The sequence below is a fragment of the Castanea sativa genome, chromosome 5, assembly GCF_040712315.1.
Source record: "Castanea sativa cultivar Marrone di Chiusa Pesio chromosome 5, ASM4071231v1".
In the NCBI taxonomy this organism is placed as follows: Eukaryota; Viridiplantae; Streptophyta; class Magnoliopsida; order Fagales; family Fagaceae; genus Castanea; species Castanea sativa.
In genome coordinates, this window is record NC_134017.1 from 50,556,819 (window position 1) to 50,579,652 (window position 22,834).

General features: G+C 36.0%; 1 pseudogene; it reads right to left on the reverse strand.

Annotated features, from left to right (window-relative positions):
- Window positions 1-619: 619 nt before the first annotated feature.
- Window positions 620-22,502, reverse strand: LOC142635365 (protein SRG1-like; annotated as a pseudogene).
- Between the last annotated feature and the right edge of the window lie 332 nt (window positions 22,503-22,834).

Consider the following 22,834-nt stretch of genomic DNA (forward strand, 5'->3'; position numbering starts at 1 on the left):
AACACATTATCCGTGATGAGGTGGCCATGCACAAAGGCACTCTAAGTAAGAGAGATGATCTGGGGAAGAACCTGCTTCAGTCTATTAGCCAAGACCTTAGATATAATTTTATATATAACATTACACAAGCTAATAGGTCTAAAACCAGACTTCTTCTCAGGGTTCTTAACTTTAGGAATAAGAACAATATTGGTATGATTGATGTCAGGCACCATATTTCCAGAATTTTAAAAATCTAACACAGCCATAGTTACCGTTTCACCCACTACATGCCAAAATTTTTGGTAGAACAGAGCATTCATACCATCAGGTCCATGAGCTTTTGTTGGTCCCATTTGGAACAACTCCACTTCTACTTCCTCAGCACTAAAATCATTGGACAACATCTGCTGCATTTCAGGGGTCACCTTACTATCAACTGCGTTTAGACATTCTTCCATCCGATCACCTAGGCCTGCACAAAATAAATAATCAAAGTATCCAGTAGCCACATTGACTATATCCTCCATATCCTTTACCCATTGACCCTCTCCATTTTGAATCCCCTGTATATGGTTTCTCCTCCTCCTTTGGCTTGCTTTGGAGTGAAATTTTTTTGTATCTTTATCACCATTTTCAGCTAGGGAATTCTAGACTGTTGAGCCCAATAAACCACTTGTTTCAACAACAAATCATCCACCCGTTTACTTACCTCCAGAAATTCGGCTTTAGTCCTCTCAGTAGCTTCGGCCTCATTAAGAACATCAAGCTGTTTTTGAAAATTTTTAATTTCTTCCTCATTTGGATCTGTTTTAGTTGTCCCCCAAGCCATCAAATCCGCTCCACATGACTTGATTCTCTCTTGAATTGAAGCCAACCCCACTTCCCCATTCCCATTCACCTGCCATGCTTCACTTACCACCTCCTCACAATCTTCCCACAAAAGCCATGATTCCTCAAATTTGAATCCTCTATCCCTTCTTTGTCTCTGCTTATTAAAACTCTGAGTCTGAAGAACAATATTAAAACTCTGAGTCTGAAGAACAATAGGTAAATGGTCTAAAGCATGGGAAGAAAGATGGGTAACTGTGCTCAACGGAAATTTTTCCCTCCACTCTTTTGTTGCTACATCTCGATCAAGACGAATTTTTGTATTTGCATCACCCGGCCTCTTATTACTCCAAATAAATGGATAGCCTCTATAACCCAAATCTTCAAGCTGACATAATTCCAAGGCTTCTCTAAACGCATCCAATTGTACTGAACTTGCCAGCCTCTTGCTTTGTTTTTCCGAGGCATGGAGAAAAGCATTAAAGTCATTAATACAAAGCCAAGGTCCCTCCATATACGTTTTCAAATGTGCAAGCAGCTGCCATGACTTCACTCGTCGAGCTGTTTCAGGCCAACCATAAAAACCTGTTAAAAATCATTCAAAGCCATCATCCTCTACCACCTTAGCTAGCACATGATTTGCTGCAAAATTAATAACCTCCAATGACACCTCCCGCTTCCAAAGTAATGCAATACCTACTCCTAAATCCGGATTTTTTGCTATGATCCAATTGGGATAAGGTAAATTCTCATAAAGCTTCTCAAAACCCTCTTTATCCAGCCTTGTTTCCATTAGGAAACGTAAATTGGGAGCTTGTAGTTGAAATCAATGCTACTCTCACATGAAATATAGGTCCCAGCTAGTGGCGGCTCCAGAAATTGTTTTTAGGGATTATTACTGATTAAAAAATTTAAATTAAACAAAATTTAATAAAAAGTTAACTAGAATATATTAGTTATCGATACAAAAAAAAAAAAACTCAAATACATGAAATTTTACAATTTCCTTTTATGAGTTTTACTATTTTAAAGGGTAAATTGCAAATTACACCCTTGAAGTTGGGGTCGTTTAGATTTTACAGCTCAAAGTTTTAGAACTTTGATTTTACACCTTGAAGTTTGGTTTCATTAGCAATTCACCCCCACAGTTAATTTATGTTGTTAAGTGACACATGTGCATGCTGACATGTTTTATTTTTATCACATCAGCCCCAAATAGTTTCGTTTCAGTAAAGACTAAGCGCTGACAACTATCCAAGCAGTACTGCTTTGCCCAAAGCTAAATCACAAAACTCTAATCATAAACTACAATATTTCAGCCAAATTTTAAAATCCCAAATCACTTGTATCAGCTTTTGCTCCCAAAAAAAAAAAATCACTTGTATTGGCTACTCCCAAACTGCAGAGCAGGACCTCATCGTGCAGTGTGACCTTATGGTTGATGTTGTTGGGTATACCAATATCAAATAAATGTTTTTAAAAGAAAGTCTATGTCGCCAACAAAGAGTCTAAGCTTATTAAAAAAAAAAAAAGAGTTTATGCGAAAACCCATGGCTGAAAGAAAAATCCAAAACACAAAAATCATCTTGAATTTGTTGTCTATCTCTCTCACCTAGACAAAACCCCATGTTTGAAAGCCTCAGAGGGTTGTATTCTTCATCTTGTTCCTCACAATTTCTTTAGCCGCAAAAGAGAAAGAGAGTTGGAGATAAAAGAAAGATAACTCACCGTCAGCGTTGCCTAGTGCCTTTGATGATGAAGTCGGTGGTTTAAGTTCATGATGCGAGTTGAGGATTTGGGTTTGTAGATTTGCGTGCCAGACCCCTAAAATTTAAAAATATTAACTTTTCACCAGGGGATAGTGGAAACAACTAGATTGACGTGGCGCAACCCGTTTGGGCATCGGGGCACTTGAAGTGCCATTTTAGGTCAAAGTGACCAAAATGCCCCGGTCAACCTTAAGTTGACCAAAAGTCAAAATTGATCAAAATCATCCTAAAATAATATTTTTCATGTTTCTACATCAAACCCGAGCTATTTGGATATTTTTGTCAATTTTGACCAAGTTTGACCTGAGGTTGACTCCCCAAGACACCAAAAACCCTAATTTTGATCCATCTGTTAGAACGGGTTGGGGTCAGCATCATTGCAAAGATTATTAAATTCCCTTTCCAATGAATTATAATGGGAAAAAAATCAGAGTTAAAATGGTTGAGATATCTTGAAAATTGTGTGGAACACGTTAGCATGCTTCCCGATGGTGGAGCCTTGCTTGCTTTATGCCACCCTTTTGGCTCTCTTTGTTTCTTTGTATCTTCACATGCTTGCCTACATGTTCATGCATGAGTCCTTGTGTATGTTTGTGTCATCAAGCCTATTTCCTATGACCTTATGTAGGTTCACACCCGTCCTTAATACAAGAGATCTCGAGTCCCTTTTAGGAACTTTGCTTGATGGCACATGTGTCGTCTATACTCCAATTTAATGGAGCTATGGACACCTGATCCAAACCTACATTTGTCCTTCTAGTACACCCCCTTTTGTTTGATAACATACTTGTTTGCCCCCATTTGGCTCTCTTTGATAGTTTTTTCCTTTGCATGCTTTCTTTCTAGTTGTTTCTTTGCTTGTCTACTAGCTTTTACCCTTTGTCATTGCATGTACATGCTTGGAGCAAGGATGCTTGGAGCGAGGGGGCAACTTCCACAATGCAAGCTAAAAGGGCAAGGATGTAAGCAAGAAGACGCAAGCCCAAAAAGGGCAATGTTCAATAGATTAGGAGGCCTAGCCTCCTTGAGTGGTTTTCTCTTTTTCTCTTAGCCTTTTCTCTAGAATCATGTATTAGGATTTCCTTTCCTTGTAACCTTTATTTTTCTTGCGCTTTGCTTGGGCCACATTCATTGGGTATGGCAATGTCTAACTTATATTTCCTGTACCTTGTTGGGCCATACCCTTAAAACGTTGGCGATGTTTGCTTTACTTTGCTACTTTATGTGATAGCATTGTGCATGATGTATGTATATCTATATGTTCTTATTTGTGGGTGATCGTGCACTTTGTATGATGGACTCTCACGGCTAAAAGAGTGACCCTCTCTAGTCACGAGTGCTATTGATCTTGTAGTGTAAGTATGCACTCAAGGCACTTGTTGTAGGTGCATATTCACACTCTATTGTGTGCGTGATCATCACAGTGTGATTGCCTCGATCATGTCACCTGAGTGACATTGGTTTCCCGTGTATGCGACACGTATCAATATGCTTGGTGCTTTGAGGGGCTTCGGCTCATCTTAGTATGAGTATGTTGGCACACGCCGTATACACAAGCATGAAACCTTGCCTGTGTGCCATAGCGCATCAAATGTGAAACTCTACCGGATTTTCACCGTGAAAATGGGGCACCTCCGTTGCCGTATTCTCACAGAGAAAGCTTGGTGAGAATAGTGTATTGTGTGCTACGATGCACCTAAGGCGAAGCACTGTCGGATTTCCGCTACGAAAATAAGGCTAAATGCTGCTGAATTTTCGTTGTGGAAATTTGGCAACGATTCCAAACACACTAAGGAAGCATTGATCAAGACCATACCCTTTCCAAAACCAAACCTCAAAGCCCAGTTTTGTTAAAGCCCTGAAAGCTAGTGCCAATAGCTCATTTTAAATTGTCAATGTCCAAAAATTAAGATTTTACCAAAACAAAGGACTATCTACGGACATGCGTTATGAGGGTGCCTAAAACCTTCCCCACATGTAACCAGTCTTCTGAACTCAAGAATCAAGATTTTTTATTCGTCCATATTAGATTAGGAAAAAAAAAAATTTCTTAACCTAGGATTGGTAATAAAATCAAATGGAGTCAAGTGACCAATCACACCTTAGAAAAAAACCCACTGATTTGTGGTGACTTCACTTACCTTTGGTAATTTGATTAAAATTGACTCAATTCTGTCACACACACTAGAGGTACCCTCTACCCTTTTTCACATGAGTCCAAATCTTCTGTATCAATTTTTGTGTACCACTCTATGTTCTACCAATCACTACTTGCTATGTTTACATTTTACTTTTCTTATAGAATAATTGAAATTTAAAATGGAAAGCAATCATACACATGGTAAGTAGTGGTTGGTGGAAGATAGAGTGGTACACAAAATGTGGTACAAAGGATTTGCATTCTTTTCACAGCACTTGAGCTCCGAGCCTGCATACACTCCCTGTGTATGCACTTTAGCGTGCGCGAGTGTCGCCGCAATGGGTGGTTGACTACCGTGAGGCATTGACAGGGTTCACACCAAGGAGTTGGGTTAGGGATGTCTAGCCATCTAGGTTCACAAGAGCTAAAGGGCTAGGTTTGTGCGTTGTGTCTTTGATTCTTGAGTCTGGCCATCTTGGTTCCTAGGAGCTAAAGGGTTTTTAATTATTAATTTTTTTTTAAAGCTAGGCAATTGTAAGTTAGTTTTAAAAGTGCAACCACTTGGTTTTATTGCAGTGGAATTTTAATTTTGTTGACACAAAAGCAATATGGAATTTATAGCCAAAGGTTTTGTTTTGTTTTTGTTTTTTTTTTTTTTTTTTTTCCATTAGTTTCTCAAATTATCTACTCGATTCCATTTATTCATAAAAGGAGATGAATTGGCAAAAATATAAATCATGGATTGAGAATTATGAAAATTAATCAGTCATTCACCATGCCTCTACTATAACTGGACAAGACCAGAGCATTTGGGTCATGTTAAAGTCAGGGGGTTTATGTTTTAAATTTTGGATGAAACGGCAACTTGTTAAAATGCAGGTCTGCTCTTGGTTGGGGCTAATTTGGCAAAAATAAAACATGTCAACATGTACATGTGTCACTTAACAATATAAATTAATTGTAGGGGTTGAATTGCTAGTAGAACTAAACATCAGGGTGTAAAATCAAAGTTTTGAAACTTTGGTGTATAAAATCCAAACAACCTCAAACTTTAGGGGTGTAATTTGTTATTTACTCTATTTTGAAATTGTTACATGATAGTTCATTATCAGTTGTCATTATTTATTGTCAAAGTGACTAGGTGTGTTCCTCTCCAAAAAAAAAAAAAAAGTGACTAGGTGTGACAATTTTATTTTGTTAAGTTTGTATAATTTTTTTTTTAGTTTTATGTAGTTGTCTTTATTTTTATAAAAATATATTAAACTAAATTAAATGACAAAATGCAACCCACTAACACTATAGTATTTATTGATCTACACTCATCCATACCATATAAAAATATAACACTAAGTGTCTACTTAACCAATCCAATGTTTAAACAATTACTAACTTAACTATTTTTTTTCTTGAATCACTAATATAAATAATACATTAAGTGCCTAATTATTGTTTTGTTTTTGGCTGAACTGATTTGTGATAAGAGTGTGCAAAAATATTTAAGGGTAAAATAAACTAATAATATATATATATATATATATATATATTTTTTTTTTTTTCTTTTGAAGTCAAGGGGTTCATTTGAACCCCTTGACAACAAGTGCCAATGCCCCTAGTCCCATTATATATGTAATTAGTGGGACTTATTATTATGTGAAAGGAGAAAACATTATTCTAGAAGTATTGACTAATTACTCGAAAATTTAGGATTTACCTCCAAAATGTCACCAACGTTGACAATAAAAGCATTAGGGAGAGGCTTTACTTGAATCCACCTTCCATCTTTCATTATCTGGAGACCTTCCATTTCATTAATTTGGAGGAGTATTGTTAAGGCCGCACTATCTGAGTGAGTATTGAGGCCCATCACAAGCTTAGGTTAAGGGCATGGAGGATGGTAGTTCATCCTCATTCCTTGATATCCTTCTTCGAACAGGTTTCTCATGTCATTATGTTCCATTCTTAGAGCTTTTGCCATCAGTTCAAGTATCTTCTTGGCAATGTCTCTAACCTCTATTGAGTAAGCATCTAAGTTATCTCTGCATGCATGTGATGGAAGATGGTTTAATCACTAGAGCATTAATCAGCTTTGTTAGGGTCATGTGTTTTGCTATTGTCAACCATGTTAAATTATGTGTCTTTTATTGAGTTTTGAGGTGTCTTAAAGTTGTAATTGAAGATCAAGTTGAAGACACAAAGTTTGCTCAAGAAAAACCCACTTTCAACATGTACCTCGATAGCAGTTCGATAGCAGCTTGATAGAAGCTAGAAACTTATTGTCTCCTTGATAGAAGCTCGATAGTAACTCAATCTACTGAGCTTCGCGAATCAGCAAAAATCAACAACGTGAAAAATTTCATAACTTATTCGTTTGAAGCCCGAATTGAGATCTGTTTGAATCGGTATTTAAAAGACATCATAAGCCATCTATTAGAAGTTTTTTTTTTTTTTTCAGAGAGAGAAATATTTCGTTTATGCAGCTACGATTTTGTAACCAAGTTTTCTCTATTTCACCAAACCAAAGAGTTTCAAAGTAGATCTGAAAATTCCATTGGTGAAGAAGTGGAAGTCATAGAAACCACCACAGACATGCTACTATGAGGAAAACCTTCAAGAGGTTCTTGAATTCAGTTGGAGGTTCCAATTGTGATTGTGGGTGGAGCGTTCACATATTGGAGAGTTCAGATGTTCTGAAGCAGTAGAAGATTTTTGCTGTAAGTTCATCTACTGGGATTGTAGAGTCTAGGGACAAATGTTTTGTACTAGATCTGAAACTTTTCTTTATTATAGTTGATTGTTTTTTGGGAAGGTTTCCCCCTAGGTTTTTTGCTGTGAAACTAGTTTGTTTTATTGGTTTTCCTGGGTCATCATATCTTGTCTTATTTATTATTCCATTGTGCATGATATTGATTTTTTTTTGTTTGAACAAGGATAATTCATAATAAATCTAATTAACAAATTGGGTTTAAAATTTGTTAATTCTATCAATCGGGGTCTAAATTTCTTGACAAGTGGTATCACAACGGGCACACTTTGATTAGGTTTTAATCTCTGTTGTGTGATCCATTGGCCCCGTTGTCATGGAAACTCTTGATTGTTTTGATTTGCATGATCTTGTGTTGAATGATGATGATGATGATATTCAAGATGCCTATTGTAAGCTTTATAAATTTTTTTTGAAATCTCTTAAAAGTTCTACAAAATTAAAAGCTAAAGTTAAAACAATCAAACTTGAAAAAGATGAATTGATTACAAAATTGGATGAAGCGAATAATTTGAATGAGAAATTAAAATAATCAATTTTCATCTCAGGCGGACAAAATTAAGAGTTTGGAAGGCAACTAGTTGAATCTAAAACTGAAGTTGAAAAATTAATTAGTGCTGAACTTGTTGAGCCTAGCTCAAAAGAAAAAGACTTTTATATTCCTCCAACTAAAAGGAATAATGAAGAGTTGAAGGCTAATATTGCTGGGATAGGTAAAAAATCTGATGTTAACACTAATGTTTTCAAACCAATGACAAAAACTCCTCCAAGGTTGAATAAAAGATTCGAATTTGTCTCCACTTGTCATCATTGTCATATTATTGGTTATATTAGGCCAAATTGTCCTAAGTTAAAGTCTCTGTCAACCTCCAAGGTTAGACCTCCTTCTAGGAAGCCTAGTAGTTTTAAAACTACTCATGTTTGTCACCATTATGGTGCTTCCAGTCACACTCACCCTAATTGCTTCAAGTTGTTCCCTCATAAGGGCGTGTCTAATAGGTCTCATCCTTTGTCTAAAGGCTTTGTACCTATTCTTAGTGAGTTATTAAAAGCTTTGAGTTTTTTAACTCAATTGAAAGGGAATTTTATTTCCTTTATGTCCTTTAGTAGTCATACTAGGACACGTGCCTTTTCATCTTCACGGCTAAAGACTCGTGCTGTGTGGGTGACGAGGGATCCTTAGACTTAATTGTCTTTATTTGGTCCTCTCATTAATTCTTTCTATCTAAAGTAGGACTTTTATACTTGATTTCTTATCTGTTTTTGGAATCATGCTTTTATGCATTGCATTTATTTATTTTATTTCTTTCAAGAAAAGAAAAATAAAAAAATGAATATCTTTGAAAAATATTGTAGAGTTATTTAGACCCCTTAAAACACAATTGGATTAACCTAGTTAACAAGCCAAGTTATTACTTAGTCCAAATCTTAGATCTAGGTTAACACAATCATATAATCATATCAATGTAAAGTGCAGAATATAAAAACACAAATATATGATGATCCAGGAAAACCAAACCGGTAAAAAACCTGGGGAGGATTTAACCTAGCTATCCTCAAGGTAAACCTGAATCCACTATGAAAGAATCGAAGTTGTATAATAGCGACTTAGACCACTAACATCCTATTGCTATCCACCAGTAGAAACTTACTGACACGACCACGTGCAAGCTCCGAGACCACGGACTCCTTCTTTCTTGGATTCTCCAGCAAGTATCAGCACTCCCGCTTGTGTATCGTTAAGCTCTTATGGCAGCAACTGAATGATCATCAAGTTCTTGAAGAAATCTCCTTCTTGATAATCCTAAGCTTATGTGAAGGCAAGCAACTCTCAAATCTCACAAGAGATTCACACAAACAGCAATATGAGCAACCTTAAAAATGTGGCTAGGGTTTGCCTTTCATACCTAGGGCAAAACATAAAACTCTGCACGTCATATGGGCTTAGGGCTGAGTTGGAAATTCTATAGAAAAAACAATCTGCACAACTTTCGATCGGTCGAGTCTAATTCTCAATCAATCGAGTCAGGCAGAAATGCACAGTAACTTTTGCAGTTAACTCGATTCCAACTTTACATGAATGGCATACTTTGAGCAAGTCTAAAACAAGACTAAACACTTGTTTTGATCATGGTTTGCCAACAATACACATTAGAGTTCTAATACATTAGTTCCTAAGTACTTAGAACCTAACAAACTCCCCCTTTGGCAATTCGTGACAAAACACAACTAACAGCTCAAAGTTTACAAAGAAAAACCCTTTACAAAAAAATGCCCATTATAACAAAACCAATCCTAACTACTATCCATCAGTTGCAAGTATAGAGAGCAGCTCAAATTGAATCGACATGTATATTTCCTGAAACACTAAACAAAACGTATAAACATATGTGTGGAAAATACAAGTAAATAAAATAAAATCTTGAATTCACAAAACATAAAATAAAGACATATATCAATGAAAAACTCATAGACATAAGTCAATAAGCAGTGAAACAAGAAACATATATAAAAAATGAATGTATCTCCCCCTAACAAGAATACATCAAGAGCCAAAAAAGTAAATACAAAGTGAAAAAAAATACAAAGTGAAGCACCTAGATACAATCTAATCTCCACAGGCTCACAAAAAAATCTCTCATCCAAAACTCCCCCTGACTAGATACAATCTAATCTACTCCCCCTTTTGTGACGGAATGCCAAAAGGAAAATCAGAAACCATCATCAAAAGGAGGTGGTGAAGACGAACGTCTAAGAAGCGCCAAATTCGCTCACACAACACGAATTTCATCAAGGATGTCCACCAAAATCTGACCATGAGCCACCTGAACGGTCACGACAGACTCCAAAGTACGACAAATTGTCAAAGTCATCCAAAGTTGATGGTAGAGGGACAGCAGCAGCAACATCACCTATAGGATCAGCAGACTCCTCACCAGAAGGAATACCTGTAGAAGAAGAAGGAGGTGTGGTACCAGAAGGCTCAACTCTAGGACGTTTAGAGCGCTCTCTCATCTGAGCAGCTCTCTGCCTAAGAAAGGTTGCACCTATGGGAGCAATAACATGTATGGGCTCAGAAGCAGGGAAGTCAGACAAACCTAAAAACAACAAAATCCTATGAACGAAAATAGGATGAAAAAGAGCATGAACCGTAGAGGAACTCTTATAAACTTCGTTTAAGGAACGAAGAAACAGATGAGGAAAACTAATAGGAGCATCCGTAACTAGAGCATACAAAAATGCACATCGCTCTAAAGGAATGGTGTGCAGATGCGAAATAGGTCACAAGAAATGACACGCTATCCTAAAGATAAGATAGGTAGACTCAGTGAGCTCAGCAGAAGTGATCCGAGGATCAGAACCCTACCGGATAAAAGTACCAGTGATGTATGACATGATGTCGTCTAGGGGAAGAGACACATCATTGAGGTAAACAAGCTGCTGAACAAGAGGCACCCCAAGAGCATCAGCCATTACAGAAGGGGTAATGGTGTACTCATCACCACGAATCTAACTCCTCACAAGAGTGCCGGAATCATAGGGGTGAATAGAGAGGTTCCAATAGAACTCTCTAATCAAGATGGCTGGAGACGGGGAATCAAAATCTAGAAGAGACAACCGGCCTCGATGCTCAAAGTTAGCCTTAATGGCAGGATCAAGCTCATCTAACAGAACCCTACGCTCAACCCAAATCTTTCTCTTAAGGTTTAGGGTCTCAAAGGTCTCTTGGTGCTTCGCACTCAAGAATCTATCACTCTCAAAGGAAGGTTCAGAAGTAGAGGTGGATGACCTATTGGCTCTAGTCTTCCTAGGCATGGTGCTAAAGTAGAGACAGAGACACAAGAGAAAGAACAACACAAAACACAAGGGCAGATTGCAAGTTAGCACAACAAAAATAAAAATAAAATCTATTTGATGCGTGAACAGATAAATGTCATGATGCATGCTCTAATGCAGTGACAATAAGTTCAATTTTTAAGTTTAAGGTCACAAAATTGGCTTGAGCATAGAGTTTAAAACATAAACTCCAAAATTTTGAAAAACCACTTGTAGAAATTTTACTCAATTGACCAATTGATCATCACACAAGTTAGATAACAGTTTATAATGATCAAATAGATCAAACCAACAAGCCAATTTCATCAATCAAACTCAATTTGAACAAAATCCCCAATTTGGATAAAATACAAGACCTAGAATTTTCAATTCTTCACAAAACACCAATTTGATCAAATTAAACACCATAGATCATGATGATAACATTGTAACACAAAAATCCATTGATCAATTTTAGAAAATATGGTCTGAATCATCAAAAACCCCAAAATATGCTTAAGTCCGAAAATCTCCCTTAAATGCATGAATATATGCATGAAACATGAAATAAAATGCAAAAGAAAGGGTATAAAGGTCTTACTGGCCTTGGGAGAGAAAAAACTTGCAAAAAGAACGGAGGAAAACGACAAAAATTTGGATTGGAGCCTTGATCGGATCGTTTAGAGAGAGAAAAAGTTGAAAAACTTTTGAAAAGTTAAAAGAACACGTGAAAAAAATCCTTTTAAAAAAGTCCTTACATGATTTTCGATCATTCGAAAAACAGATTCGATCGGTCGAAAATTCTTCGACTAATCGAAAACCTATCGAGCACTGATCGAAATAGACAGAGGTTGACCAAAAAATTAATCGCAATTTCGATCGATCGAAAAACAAGTTCGATCGGTCGAAATTCTGGAAAACCCAGCTTTTGAAAAAATAAAGCAATTTGATGCAAAAACTCCTCAAAGCATTGAATGTTATGAATAAAATGCATGAGTATGAGATGAAATGTTTTTCAAAAACACTTGTTTTGAACTCTGTTTTTCCAAAATTAAGATTTTCAAACATTTTCTTTGAATTCTCAAGCATCAAATCTATTTTGCATAAAACTCAAGGCACTTTCAAACTTGGTTGGTCAGACCAAAAACGCACACAATAACATGTACAAAGTTTAGCAAAGAGTAACTTGTGTAGTGTGTGCAACTAGCAAAAACTTGATATACATGTGAGGTGATATGCAAGTGGAAATCAACCACAAAGTCTACAAAATTCATCACAAAGAATTTGAAAGAGACTATCACCTAAAGAGTTACATCATATAACTCCCACATCTCCTAAATCACAAGCTTGCAATCATGTAAGTTTCTTGATTTTGCCTCATAATGTACACACCAATTTTATTTATTTGAGTTAGCATTAAGTCCAATAATGTACACACCAATTTTAAGCATTTAACTGAGACTACACCTTATGCTCTTTTTGTGCATGTGCTACACTTTCTCGAGCACAAAATCTTACGATATGCACTAAGGTGTTTATGATTGGCTAGTGAATAGTGGTGAGATGGTTATTTATGTCTTTCTCAAAGGGTTCAAGTCTGACAGTCAAAGACATGTGACTTCAAGATCATGACTAAGTAGTCAAAAACTACAAACATCTTCCCACGTAACATGCACTACAAAGCTCAAACTAGTAAAGTGTAATAGAATAAGCTCATCCAAGCTAAACAAGGTACATAAACATGTTATGTGAAAATACATTGACCAACCTTGTTTTCAAAACCAAGTAAATAAATGCAAAACACATTTTGCTTCCCTTTTTTTTTATAAAAATAACAAAAAAAAATCCTAGAATGAAAGGCATGAATGTTATGAAATGCAAATCCTAGAAAAAAAAAGAACATAAAAAAAAATGGTCACAAAGAGTAGAGCAATGAAGCACAAGGACCATGTCAGAAAAACTCACTTAGATTGAGCCTTTTGCATCCAAAGTCTTCTAGATGCACCTTGAGCATTAGAGTTCTTATTCATATTAGAATGATTTTCAACTCCAGAATTGGAATAAAGGTTTAGAGCCTTTACCAACTTACCAATAAGTACCATAGGATCTTATGCTTGAGACACAGGTACTTTCGGTTTGTTTGCTCTCTTAGCAGTTTGAAGCTTGTAACAGTTTGGACGAATGTGCCTAGACTTTCCACAAAAATGACAAACCCATGCAGGCTTATCATGTGACTTGTTCTTAGAAAGGGTAGACTCCTTAAGTTTAGATTCTTTCAAATCAACCCTAATCTTCTTGAGAGGTGAAACTTCTATGGGTTTGACAACCTCACTCACAACCTCACTCACGGGGGGTTCAGAAGAAGATGAAGGAACAAAGATTGTGGAATTAGGTGCAGACACATTGATGCTTTCTACAAAACCTAAACCAGTTTTGTCGGAAGGAGACTTTTGAACACTCAACATCTGATCAAGTTTGGAACTAGCAGACCTATTAGTTTGTTCTCTAGTAACAGATAGTTCATGTTCCAAAGATTTAACTTTATCAAGCAAAAGCATATTCTCAGTCTTCACATTATTCAAAAGTTCAGTAGTATCAAACAAATTCACAAGCAAAATTTTCTTATCAAGCTCAAGAGATGCAATTTTCTTTAAGCCTAATTCAACACTCATGGCATCCTTTGCAGCAACTTTGCAAAATTTATTGTAGGCTTCTTGAAGATCTACATCCTCAGAGAGTTCCCCATCAGACGGGTTCTCTTCAACAGTCACACTTTCATTGACTACAACAGTAGCAGTGAAAGCAATGAAGTTTCCATCCTCGTCACAACCAGACTCATCATCAGAAACTTCATCATCACTAAGGGTTACAGCCATAGCCTTACCCTTAGACCTCAAGAATGTTGGACATTCAGATTTCATATGACTATACTCTTGACATCCAAAACATTGAGGACTCATAGAATTATTTGAAGATTAACCTACTTTATCTCTAGGTTTATTAATTTTGTTAACCTTAGTGGGATCATGCTTCCTAAAATTTCTAGGTCTATTAGTGTTTTTACCTTTTGCTCTTCTGTTACTATTTCTAAGGACATTCCTAAAGTTCTCAGCAAGATAAGCAATCACTGTAGCAGAAGGTTCATCATCAAATCCATTAACATCAACATCATCAACAGACTTAAGAGCCATTGATTTGGATTTGCTAGTTTTAAGTAGGTCCAACTCATAGGATTGAAGAGATCCTACAAGTTCATCAACAGGGATGGAGTTCACATCCTTGCTCTCAGTGATGGCAGTCACTTTGGGTCTAAAATCTTCAGTTAAAGATCTAAGAATCTTTCTAACAATTTTAGGTTGATCATAGATTTCACCTAAGTTGTATGCAGAATTAACAATGTCATTTAGTTTAGTATAGAATTCATCAAAAGATTCATCATCAAACATCCTAATACTTTCAAATCTAGTTGTTAATTGTTGCAATTTATTGATCTTAACTGCCTTTGTGCCTTCATGCACAGTCTGGAGGATATTCCAAGCAGTGTGAGCAACCTCAACATTAGAGATTCTCTTAAATTCCTCCATAGAAACAACATTAAAGATAGCATTCATAGCTTTGCTATTGAAGGCTGCTGCTTCTTTCTGAGAAGTTTGCCACTTACTCACAGGAGTAGTGGGCTTCTCCCATCCGTATTCAACGGAGATCCAGACTCTCTCATCAATGGATTTCAGGAAAGTTTTCATCCTAACTTTCCAATAAGCATAATTATTCCCATCAAAGTGAGGAGGAATAACAAGAGAGTGTCCGTGTTCCATGACAGCAAGGGTCAAGGATCAGCTTAGAGATCAAAAGATCTACACACAAGAGCTACCCACTCTGATACCACTTGTAGAGTTATTTAGACCCCTTAAAACACAATTGGATTAACCTAGTTAACAAGCCAAGTTATTACTTAGTCCAAATTCCAGATCTAGGTTAACACAATCATATAATCATATCAATGTAAAGTGCGGAATATAAAAACACAAAGATATGATGACCTAGGAAAACAAAATAGGTAAAAAACCTGGGGAGGATTTAACCTAACTATCCTCAAGGTAAACCTGAATCCATTATGAAAGAATTGAAGTTGTACAATAGTGACTTAGACCACTAACATACTATTGCTATCCACCAGTAGAAACTTACTAACACAACCATGTGCAAGCTCCGAGACCATGGACTCCTTCTTTCTTGGATTCTCCAGCAAGTACAAGCACTCCCGCTTGTGTATCGTTAAACTCTTATGGCAGCAACTGAATGATCATCAAGTTCTTGAAGAAATCTCATTCTTGATAATCCTAAGCTTGTGTGAAGACAAGCACCTCTCAGATCTCACAAGAGATTTACACAAACAACAATATTAGCAACCTTAAAAACGTGGCTAGGGTTTTCCTTTTATACTTAGGGCAAAACATAAAACCCTGCACGTCATATGGGCTTAGGGTTAAGTTGGAAATTCTACAGAAAAAACAATCTGCACGACTTTTGATCAGTCGAGTCTAATTCTCGATCGAACGAGTCAGGCAAAAATGCACATTAACTTCTGCAGTTAACTCGATTCCAACTTTACATGAATGACATACTTTGAGCAAGTCTAAAACAAGACTAAACACCTGTTTTGATCATGGTTTACCAACAATACACATTAGAGTTCTAATACATTAGTTCCTAAGTACTTAGAACCTAACAAATATAAAAACAGTATGTGTTTGTGTATACTGGTACTTGTGTACTTTTGGATGGCCAAGAATCAAGGTTTCTTTACTTTGTATCTCTTGTAACTTAGATGAGCATCTTCATGCACAACTAAGCAATGTGAGCTTTGTGGCTGGTTTATGTGATTTGTATGATTTGGTTAATCTTTCATCATTCATATTTTTATCACTTTTTTTTATGGGAATGACTAAAAAATCTTAAGAGAAAGCATCTATGTGCAATTTATAAAAGCCGTGTTTGGTAAGGTGTAGTATTTACACAGCAAAAACAAGATGTTTTGCTTACATAATTGGGTAATTCTTTTCTCTCTTATATACCCATGCATGTTATATCATTTTTTACTTAAAAGAAAATTATGCAAAGAACATGAAAAACAAAAAGAATCAAAATGCTTTTATATATGGTTGCAAGCGTGTTTTTAGGAGATGTGAAAGTTATATGATGTACCTTAAAGGTGATGGTTCCCATCAAACGGTTATGATTGTGTGTGAATGTTCTTGATTCTCTTATATCATTATGTTCATATGATGAGAAACTTATGCTTCCTTGCAAAGGTTTCATACACAACACGCAATTCTTTGTTACTCTTGATACAATGTATAGGTACAATGAGATTTGGCCATTTAAAGTTACCCTTGTACTAGTGTGAGTATTTTTTTCAAAAAAAAACAAAAATTTGAGTTTTTGCTTTAAAAAGACTTGGAGTTTTGAGTTTTGCATTTTTTTTTTATTCCCTCTGTGTCCATAGCATCTTGTTGTCGTGTTCTTCTTGTAGGGCTATGGTTCTTTATTTTCCTTGTTCCCTATATGTCAATCAAGGTTTTTTTTTTTTTTGGCTCTTTCTATACCCTTTGACAATTGTGTCAAAAAGGAGGAGAAATTTGATACTTGAATGTCATTCCTCAGGGCAAGTAATAGGTTTAGGGGGAGAACTTCATGTTAAAGGGAAAAAAAGTTTTTTGATGTAACTAACTTAGGGGGAGAGTTAGTTTGATACACTTTGATATTGATATATTTTGTGTTGTGTATCTTTTGGTTTTGTAACCATTTACATGTATCATGTGTTGCTTCTATATATGATGATGATACATGTGTTTCACTCTTTATCTCACATGTGTTGTTTCTTTTCTCACTTTATACACATGTTTCTTGTTTATTTAACTTGTCATTGTTTTTCACATGGTACCTTGATGAGTCTTGTTTAGTGCTTTTCAGGAAAGACAACATAAAGCCAAGTCAAGATTCTAAGTTGTCTTCTTGTAGCAACTTCCAAGGTTCAGATATTTTAGACTAGGCTTATTTTGTAATCTTGAGTAGAATATATTCTAGGACATTCAATGTACTTTTGTGGTTTTGTCACGGATTGCCAAAGGAGGAGATTGTTAGGTTCATATTTTTATGTAATTGGCATATCTTGTGACAAAACACAATCTACTTGTTTATTATCTGTCATTGTTTTCCATATGGCTTGCATAACATGTTTGTTAAATGCTTTCAGGAAAGACAAGTATGAAGCCAATCAAAACAGTCAATCCTAGTTTGTGCTATGGTTTCTCATTGTTTTTAGATAGGCTAGTGTATTTGAATATGGGTTCATTTATTATATTTAGGTTATTATTGTATTGAGCTTACTTTTGTACTTGAGGTTTTGTCATAGATTGACAAAGGGGGAGATTGTTAGGGTCTTGTGTTTTGGTATTGTCAACCATGCCAAATTATGCGTCTTTTATTAAGTTTTAATGTGTCTTAAAGTTATAATTGAAGACCAAGTTGAAGACACAAAGTTTGCTCAAGAAAAGCTCAATAAAAACACAATTTCAAATCGCAGCTAGATAGAAGCTAGAAACTTACTGTCTCCTTGATAGAAACTTGATAGCAGCTCAATCTATCGAGATTTTGTTCTCGATAGCAGCTTGATTTATCAAGCTTCATAGATCAGCAAAAATCAGCAATGCAAAAAAGCCCATAACTTATTCGTTTGAAGCTCGAATTGAGATCCGTTTGAACTGGTATTTAAAGGATATCATAAGCCATCTATTAGAAGTTTTTTTAGAGAGAAAAATACTCTGTTTATGCAGCTAGGGTTTTGTAACTAACTTTTCTCTATTTCACCAAACTAAAAAGTTTTAAAGTATATTTGAAGATTTTATTAGTGAAGTAGCTGAAGTCATAGTAACAACTATAGACGTGCTACTATGAGGAAAACCTTCAAGATGTTCTTGAAGTCAGTTGGAGGTTCCAATTGTGATTGTGGATGGAGCGTTCATATATTGGAGAGCTCAGAGGTTCTAAAGTGATAGAAGGTTTCTGTTGTAAGTTTATTTCCTGAGATTGTATAGTATAGGGACAAAAGTTTTGTACTAGATCTGAAATTTCTCTATATTATAGTGGATTTCTTTTTAGGAAGGTTTCCCCCCAAGTTTTTTATTGTGAAACTAGTTTGTTTAATTGGTTTTCTTAGATCATCATATCTTGTCTTATTTACTATTCTGTTGTGCATGATATTGAGATGATATTAATATTTGTTTGTATGAACAAAGATTATTCATAATAGATCTAATTAACAACTTGGGTTTAAAATTTGTTAATTCTATCAACCGGGATCTAAACTCTTAACAAGCTTTGAGTAAACAAATCTAGAAAAGGAGTTGGTGTTACCTAAAAAATAGATTCTTAGAGTTCTTACTTACTATTGCGTTCTTCTGAGAGGACAACACTAAAGCCTACTTGTCATGAGTGTGAATGTTTATTTTTCAACTGAAAGACTATCATATTCCCCCATTGTCTAACTAAATTATTTTTTCTTCTCTTTGTTAGCCACTAGGCAGCATATTCTTTTATTGGTGGCCTTTCTTTTTTATTCGCTCAGTGACCAAATTATAAGTACATGATTCAGATTAGTTCTCAACCTTACTGGATCAGGATAGGACTGATCTCTAATCTTAAATAGCATATAGATTTGGAAGGTTTAGGTTACAATCCATCCAAAATTTTGTTTTGATTGAGGAAAACTGTTTTGTTTTCTTTCTTAAAAATAAATTCTTGAAAATGGAAAAAAGCTTAAAACATCACCAATTCACCATATATTTCCTTTATTTTTTATTTTTTATTTTTTATCATTGTCCTATGTTTGGCTGTGATCTTTTCATTTCATTATATTGTGCATACAATTTAGCCAAACAAAATTATAAAAATAAAATAAAAGAAATACCAATTATTGAGAGAGAGAGAGAGAGAGAGAGACCTGAATGGGAGAGGGATCTTGAGGAACAAGTTTCTCAAATGGATTGGAAGCGTGCTTATGTAGAACATGTCTCCCCAATCAAGTTTCTGCTCATTGGACACGACAAAGGCTTGCCCAAACTCCTCTAACTTTCCTGGTAGTTGCCATAATTTCTTCTTCTCTTCCATCGGCAGATTATAGAATTCTTTCATGCCTACTTTCACCTTCTCCATCAATGAAGTGTCCACCCCATGATTTATTAACTACGCAACATATTTCCATTTTTTTTTAAACTTAAAAAACATAATGTATATTTAAAATAGTTTTCTATATGATAGAAAAAACATTATAGAATGCCAAATTATCTTTATAAGAAAATTATTTTCTAATCTTAACCGATATAGACCACTCTTTTGTCTGGCGGAATTTTCATACAAATTGGTTCTGAAAAAAGTTCCTCCAATTTATTAGGTGGAAATTTTGAAAAATCATCCTAGTGTATTTTTAGTTACATGGTCTAGTTATACTCATGTGACTTGTTTAAATGATTTAATCATATGATAATACATGTGTGTGATCATCTTATAAATTGTATAAAGGATTCAGTGACACAGCCAAAAATTTATCTTTGAAGGAACCAAATGTATATAGTAGTGTAAATGATCACATAAGGTTGGTCTAGTGGTTCTTAAGACCTTATAATATCCATGAGGTTCTGAGTCCAACACTCCTAGCCAACATGTTCAACTTCGAAGGATTCTTATTTGTAATTACCTGATGTATATGAGATGGAGGACTACACATACTTGGGGATTAGTTATATTCTCAAATATCTTTGGACACCCGTACGTGTTCGAAAAAAATAATATAAAGATACCAATGTAAAAAAATTATAAACATTTTCAGCATGCAAATGAAGTATTTTATAAGCAAATAGACATATAACAAAAAGTGTCCACAAATATGTGTAAACATTTAGAAAAATATTACACTTGTTACTTATCTTTGATCAAAAGCGAAGTGTAAAATAAAATTGACCAATTTTTAATATTTTAACTGGTTGGAGAGTTAAGATAACCCTGCAGCTCAAGTCCTTTTTCCCTTAAACTCCCAAACACATGAATTTGAATGTACTAATTCAACTACAAGACCCTCGACAAGTTGGAATAAGATTATGAGTAATAAACCATTATTAAAGAAATTTTAATGATACAATTTGTGTGTGTGTGTGTGTGTGTGTGTGTTTGTGTGTAATTCTATTTTTGAAGGAGCCACCTAATATACATACTAAAAAAGTAATGGGCTTTAGGGAGCTAGCCCCTTAGAGCATTAGCATTAGGGGAAGAGGGGGGGGGGGGAGGTGTAAAAACCTCCTAGTTGCTATTTTGCCCACAAACAATCCAAAACACCCACTTCATCTGGGTATGTATTTCTAAAAAAATTTACGAACTCTGAACAATGGGTTCTTAAATATAAAACCTATTGTAGCTTTGGATGTAAAACAAAAAATAATATTTTATTCTCACACACTCTCTCCAAATAAATAAATAATAATTTCTCTTTCCTCAGTCTCTCTCTCTCTCTCTCTCTCTCTCTCTCTCGCCATTATTCTCTCCCTTTCTCCCTCTCTCAGACCAAACCTTGCTCTATCACTCATACAGGTGTAGATCAGTGGTGCTAAGCATGGTTTGGGTCCATGGTTAGGTTGCAAGGTTTGGGTCTATGGATTGAGTTCGGGTTTGTGTAGATTAGTGGTGGTGGTGGGTTTGCTCATTGATGGGTTTTTTTTTTCTATTTTTGAAATGAGTTTGGTGATTGATGGTAGTGGGTTGATGTTGGTGGTTTTGGTTGTGTTGATGGTGGTGTGGGATTAATGGGTTTTGGGGTTGTTTTGCTTGTTGGTGGTGGCTTATGGTGGATTTATGGGTTTAGTAGCGGTGGATTTGTGGGTTTTGTGTGTTGGAGGTGGCGGTGGGTGGTTGAATGGTGCAATGGTGGTGGGTCCGTGGGGTTGCTGGTTGGGTTTCTTTTAGATTGGTTTGGTGATTGGTGGTAGTAGGTTGATTGTTGTGGTTTTGCTTGTGTTGATGGTGGTGTGGGTTTAATGGATTTTGGGGTTGCTTTGGTTGTTGTTGTTGGTGGTTTATGGTGGATTTATGGGTTTAATGGTGGTGGATTTGTGGGTTTTTGTGTGTTAGAGGTGGTGGTGGATGGCTGAATGGTGCAACGGTGGTGGGTTTGTAGGGTTGCTGGTTCTGGTTTTTGTTTTTGTTTTTGTTTTTTTGTTGGTGGTTGCTGGGGTGTGTGTGGTGGTGGGGTGGTAGGTAGCTAAGCTCATCTTTCTCATGTGGTGGTTGCTGGAGAGATAGAGACAGAGGAAAGAGAGAGATGGGAGAAGAGAGAGAAAAATGAGTTTTTTTAATATTATTTTATTAGGTTGTATGTAAAAATAAGAACGGAGATGTAGGGTAACTTGTGAAATGAGTTGGTAAAATAGATAAAGTGGTGTTTGAGGATGCAAAATAGGTGTTTTTTTTTTTTTTTACATCCCCAAATGCTAGTGCTCTTAATGGCTCCGCCATTGAAATGATTGAAGGAAACTTTGTCATGTTTCTTCACCAAATTATCTCTCTCTCTCTCTCTCTCTCTCTCTCTCTCTCTCTCTCTCTCCCTTAACCACCAATTATTTTGATCGGGATTCTTCAGATTCTATAAGTAACTGCTACACATAGAATGTAAACAAGTACAATTTTTTCACTCGCCCCTAACCACCAATTATTTTGATCAGGATTCTTCATATTCTATAAGTAACTACTACACATAGAATGTAAACAAGTACAATTTTTTCACTCCTAAATATTCTTATTAGAGAGAGAGAGAGAGAGAGAGAGAGAGAGAGAGGATAACCTGGAAGTAACCCCATTCCTTGCTTGCATGGTGTAACTCATCCAACTCTGAGTCCCTAAATTTTGTGGAAAATAACCTTTGCATGTCGATGACTGGGACTTGGGGTAAAGAAGTGGTGTCGGATTTGATGGGAGGCTCATACGGGAAATGCATATAATGTGGTGGGACTGTGCTTGATGTTTCCTTTGCCAACTCTTGGACACAAGGAACTAGGATAGAGCTCCCTAGGCTCATTATTTTCCATTCCATAGCTCCAACAAAACCCAAAGAGAAAGAGCTTAAAGTCTTAGCTCCTGAATAGAAAACCCTGAGCTTTAAACTTATACTAGGTGTTGAAATTATCTACAATTTGCTCATAGGGCTGAAGAGATTGCTATTGGTTCCTACAAAGCCTTAAGGAGTGAGGAGATAAGGCGCAGCAACACTCAGAAAACCCTTGAGGTGTCAGAGAAAAAGCTGCAAGAGGTCACCACTCAACTGACCAAGGCAGAAAGTGACTAGAAAAGTGTCGAGGTGGTGTTAAAGACGACCGAGAAACAGGTCGAGACCCAACTTTTGCAACTCCGCCAGGCCAATGAGGAAAAAGCAGTGACGAAGAAACAAATAGAGGGTCTAAAGAAAAACCTGAAGGAATCTAAGAAGGCTAGGGA